The 5,987-nt window shown below is 30.6% G+C and overlaps 1 pseudogene; it reads left to right on the forward strand.

Annotated features, from left to right (window-relative positions):
• Positions 1-5,987, forward strand: part of LOC107030869 — an 18,555-nt pseudogene that overhangs the window by 1,702 nt on the left and 10,866 nt on the right.

The raw sequence follows: 5,987 nt of genomic DNA on the forward strand, positions 1-5,987 counted from the left end.
TATATATATATATATATATGCTTTGTATATATATATGCTTTGTATATTAAAGATTTTGGGCGTGCTAGTTGATTTTGGAAAAGTAGCCAGTATGTGAGAATTCGTTGGAAACTTACCACTTCTCATGTGGAAACATACCATACCAATATCATGGATTTCGAACTTGAGCAAGTGAGAGATCTAATAAACTGTCATGATATTTTGAAATCTAACTCAATGTCATGAATTCCAAAAAATGGTTATTTCTCAATAGGTTGATACCATTTCACTTTTTAATTTTCTCCCATACAATATTGATTAAGATGAGTTTATATGGAGTGATGGACATGGACAATCAGTACTTATTTTTAGACATAGTTGTCATTCTTATTGTTTAATAATTAATCATATGCTTAAAAGTAATTGTTTTTTATATGTAGGTCAAATGGATGAACTTGTTTCCTACTATAGTCAAAAGCTAAGACTATTGAAGTTCTTAATTCTGGTACTTGGGGAGGCTCTATGAAATTGGTAAAATATTAATCCATCTTTTAAATTTTCCCCCTAGAAATTAAATCAATATTGAAATTGACTCATAAAATGATCAATTTTTTTTTTGTTTCTTGAATTTAGATGTATGAAAAGTTGCATATTTTATCTCCTCTAGTTGAAGCTAGAGAATTTTTCTTCATACGTTGTTGTAGACAACTTGATGCAGCAACATGGATCATGGTGGATATTTCATGTGATATATTCAACGGCATTCAGTGTGGTGTACATTGTTATTCTTGGAAGTTCCCATCTGGTTGTGCAATTCAAGATATGGGCAATGGCCAAAGTAAGGTAATAATCATATCCTCTCTATATATCAATATTTATATAATAGGAAAATTATGTGCATTAAGCTCCCTCTATACACGTGGTCCATATTACTGGGTAAATTGTATGTAGTCTGATCATGCATTTGTTCTTGAAATTTATTTTATTTTTTTATCACAAGGATTTTCACGTACTAACAAATCATTACATAGAAACACCCATAACAGCTTCTCTTCTAACCATCTAACTTCCTACTCATACATAAAACTAATCAAGAAACTAATCTATTACAAAGAAAATGCTACTCTAAGGATACTTATATAGTCTTTGTAGAATAGATTTCCATCTTGCCTTCTGTTGTCCTCTTAGATGAATAGGCAGTACAATCTCTGTAAAGACCTTATCAGCATATAGTATTCCTCGATAGAAGCTAATCTTGTTTCTTTCTCTCTAAATGATATATGCAATCTTCACAAAAACACTAGTCTTGATTCAGTCGTGAATACATCTTTGGATATCTATCCAGTTGCACATTCTTTCTCATAATGTCTTTGTCACTTGGCAATCAAAATAAATCGGTTCAACGGTTTCCTTTCTATTACTACAGAACACATATTCAGATGACACCTGAATACCAAACTTTTAAAGTCTTTCAACAATTGCTAATCTTTTCTGCACAGCTAGCCACAAGATGAATTTGAATCTTGGATGTACTCCTCGTTGCAAAGTAATACTATTCCATTCTACTCTTGGAAAAGTAGGCATGATATAGTTATTCATCTTCTTGGTAGAAAACATCCCACCTTTCTGTGCCTTTGCAAAGTCCATCATCAACTCACCCTGCCCATCTTGCCTTGGGATTATCATATCTCTTGTACTCAAAGTCTTTCCCACTACCAATAAAGCAACAGCATGTAAAGTGACAGTTTCAATCCCCCTATTCGTTATGAAATAAGTATGCACCCATTGGATCCATAGAGAGCTTTCTTTCTAGCTATATTTCACAGTTGTTTGAGTAGTGCAGCCTTATTCTCCAAGTCAAACGGGTAAGATACATATCACTATTTATATGTAGCTTATTTTTCAAAGGGTATATTACATAGGTACAAATTTACTCGTACTGATGCCTATTTCATGATGTCTATTGTTTCTAATATTATATAATAGTCAAACTATCTTTATTCTCGATTTATCCAATTTTGGGTCGTCATGTTATGTTGTTAATTTATTCTCCAAATGATCAGCTTTGGGACTTGCATGGGGGGCTATTTAAGTGTCCCCATATTGTTTTAGAAAATCTTCTTTCCGTTTGTGTATAACCTTGGAAAATCCCCCACAACCTGATAAGTTTTATTTTAGGATTGAGTTATATTCAATAACTATCCTTTTAACATGCTATCAGAGTTGTTAGTCATCATTTTTATGTTGAACTCCGGCCTATACACTGTTGTTCATGTCCCAGATGTTTGAATCAAAAGAGAGAGGATTATTCTTTCCCCTCATATGGTCCTTTTGTTAGATTGTGGAGCCTGATTAATATATATAACTATTTATTCTCCATTTATTCTCTGTAACCAAAAATACTATGATTTATTAATATATATACCCCACCGCCGTGGAAGTTTACTCACGGGGTGTTACCACAAAATATTGATCTCTCTTTCTCTCTCTAGATCTCTCATCTATTTCTCTTGAAAGTTCTTTTGTTCTTAATTCATCAAGTGTGTGTGTGGATTCGATCCTAACGCCTTTTCAATTCTTGCCTAATGACATCCATTGCTAAAAAACACAAATTTCAAACACGCTTTCCTCATCATTTTCCAACTAAGTTAATTATTTTTATTCTTGTTTCTTAATTAGTTTTACTCTTGCAGGTTACTTGGGTGGAACATGTTCAAGTATATGAAAAATATCAGGTTAATCATATCTTTAGAGATTTGTTGTGTGATCGTGAAGCATACGGAGCTAAAAGATGGATTGTTACACTTCAAAGGATGTGTGAGAGATTTAATTTTCAAATGGGTTCAACATACCCTACTAGGCATGATTTCAAAGGAGGTTTGATTTTATATTCCCTTTATTTATTTACTACTTTTTTGAATTTTAATTTATAAGGTGAGAAAAGAATCAATAGTAAATTTTTCATCACTTCAAGGTAGCTTTACTTAAAAACTTAAAAATCTTGAAGGGGTTCATCCATCTCTTTTCTTTGTTTATATGTTTGAAATATGGCCTTTTAAATTTTTTTAATCTTTAAGGAGTATATATAATACGTATTTTATCCACGTTCGACCAGTGAATTTTTTTTGTTTTAATGGGCTCGGAATATGATCACGCGTTTAATTTTTAAAGTCATTTTTCTTTACAACTTTCTCAATTTTTAATTTGAAACATCTCCTTTTCAAACTTTTCGTATTTCCTTAAGGGGTGTGTTTGGTATGATTTAAACCATTAAAAAATTATTTATTTTTTGATGTTTATTGATTGTCCAAGAAAATAATTTATAGAGAAAATAAATTTCAATCAAAGGAGCAGGAAAAATGACCATTTCTCTCATTTTCCGTGTAAAGTTATTTTTCTTTACAATCATGTGAACTTTGAGTATTATATCAATGCTTTAATGACACTGAAATATTATTATTTACTTTAACATGTAGAAATATCATCAAAATACTTTCCAATATGTTAATATTTTTTATCAATCTTCAATAGAAGTTTATTTTTTTTAGAAAATATATTTAGTAATTTCAAAACAAAATATGAAAATAAAAATAGATTTCCTAAAAAAACTATTTTCCGAAAAACAAAAAGACACGGTTATCTTGTTTCTTTATTAATATTGTTATAATTACTTTCCTAAGAATTTATTTCTACTTTAGTATTACATGTTGTTTCCTTTATATCCTTATGTATTTGTTTTTCATATCTGAATTTGGATATACTTTACTTGAATGAGGATCTATAAAAAACAACCCCTCTACCTTCTCAAGATATGACCACCCTTTGCAGACATCGCTTGTGGAATTATACTAGATATATATGTTATTGTACTATTTAAATTTCATTTTACTTTCAGTGTTTCATGATCCAGAAGGGCTAAAAAATACGATAAAAGTATCTCAAAGAATGGTGAAGAGTTTTTTTGAAATTCTAGGCATGATAGACAACCGTGGAGATTTTTCAATCTCACCACAGTTAAACCGTGGAGATAGGATTTCAATAAGAAAAAATGAAGAAATTATCCAACCAAAAGGCTTTATTGCCATTGCCACTACTTCTCTATGGCTTCCTCTTTCATTCCAAGATGTCTGTAGTTTCTTCAACAATGACAAGACAAGAAATCAGGTATGTGTCGAACCTCTTTATAATAATGTCAATTATTCAGAAATTTTTTTTGGTTGTTATAGCGAAATGTTATTATAGAGAACATAATAATATAACATAAAATTTATATTATTTCCGAATAAAACTTTGATTCTACATTGAATTGGCCGAGGGTATTTCAAAAATAGTCTCTTTTCGTTCAAGATAAAAGGGTAAGAGTTGTGTAAATTCTACCCTCTACAGGCTCCACATTGTGCGATTACAAATAATATATTTTTGTTAAAGTATATAATAGGTGAAATATTGTTATAGGGAATGATTGTCATAAAAAGGAATGATCATATATATCTTTGCATTGATATTCATTTTTAATGCAATGACCCAAACATCTAAGAGAAGAAGTAATTTTTACATTTCCAATCCTTGTATATCTTGTTAACCGAATGACCCCTAAAAATATCCATATAGAAATTTACTTTTCAATTCATGTATAGATTTTTATGTAAAACTCACAATTATTTCAATAAATATCATAATGTTAACATTAAAATACAATGAGTTCAGTGTTAAGAATTTTTTAAAACAATTAGTTAAAGTCCGGAATTTGATTGATTTGCTAATATTATATTCCCTGGTTACTAGAGTTTGCATATGTCAGCTCGGTTCGTTTGATGTATTATAGGTTTTGTTTATTGATTTTTAAATATGCTAAAAAATCAAACCAATAAGATATTTTTAATCGATTTTGATCCTTAAAAGTTCAATTTTCAGTTTAACCAATAAGAAATGATTATAAAATATATGACTTTTCTCCAATAATTTGATGCGATAAGATAATAATGTAATTGTACAAATACTGATAAAATAGAAACAATAATAACTAACATAAAAAAAATTATACAAGTGTTACACAGAGAGTAATTAAGAGGACTAAGATTCTTATCTTAGGTTTAGACGTTTTATATAATGTGAAATTATGAACTCAAAGTCACTATGAAGTGTGAATGGAAGGCTAAAGGGCAAAAATAATAAGTAGTGTATCAGGATTAATATATAATATTTATGTATGGTAAAGTTGTAAATTACTATAGTATTGATGAGTTAATAGTTTACCTAATAAGCCAATATTTAAAAAATAAATACCAAATTAGTAACCTGATGTCACGACCCAAAACGAGCCGCGAGTGGCACCCACACTTATCCTCCTATGTGAGCGAACCAACAAATCTATACCCCAACGTTTACCAGTATATAAATTTTGAATAGTAAATAAAATGCGGAAGATCCTAACTCATTAACGAAATCAATTAAATAATTTCTAAAATATAATCCTTATCATCCCCAAAATCTGGAAGTCATCACATAAAGAACATCTATCCTCAAATTACTAAGTCGAAGAGTATTTAAAAGCTAAAATAAGTAAAACGATGGTCCATGTCCGAACTTCGAAGACATCAAGACGCGAAGAAGAGAATCCAGCCCGAGCTATGAATAATAGCTCACCCTGAAATCTGACGTGCTGAAGACTGGCTAGAGTTGCGGACGAGTCGAAGTCACTGGTGCACTTGCTGCACTCCACAAAACAACAAGAAGAACATAAAAGTAGGGGTCAGTACAAGTAACAAGTACTAAGTAGGTATCATCGGCCAACTCAAAATAGAAAGCAATATATATGGAATAATAATGTAAAACCAACCACAATACTCCACAGGTGACAATCAACAAGTACAAAAACCATTGACAACAACCTCAAGCACATCTATGAGGACTCAAGCCTCCACACCATACTCATTTGGGAAAATAGTTCCTTGAAATTTAGTATATTAACATAATTCAAGATTACTTCTCTTTATTCTTATCGTGTC

Source organism: Solanum pennellii, chromosome 9, assembly GCF_001406875.1.
Source record: "Solanum pennellii chromosome 9, SPENNV200".
NCBI lineage: Eukaryota > Viridiplantae > Streptophyta > Magnoliopsida > Solanales > Solanaceae > Solanum > Solanum pennellii.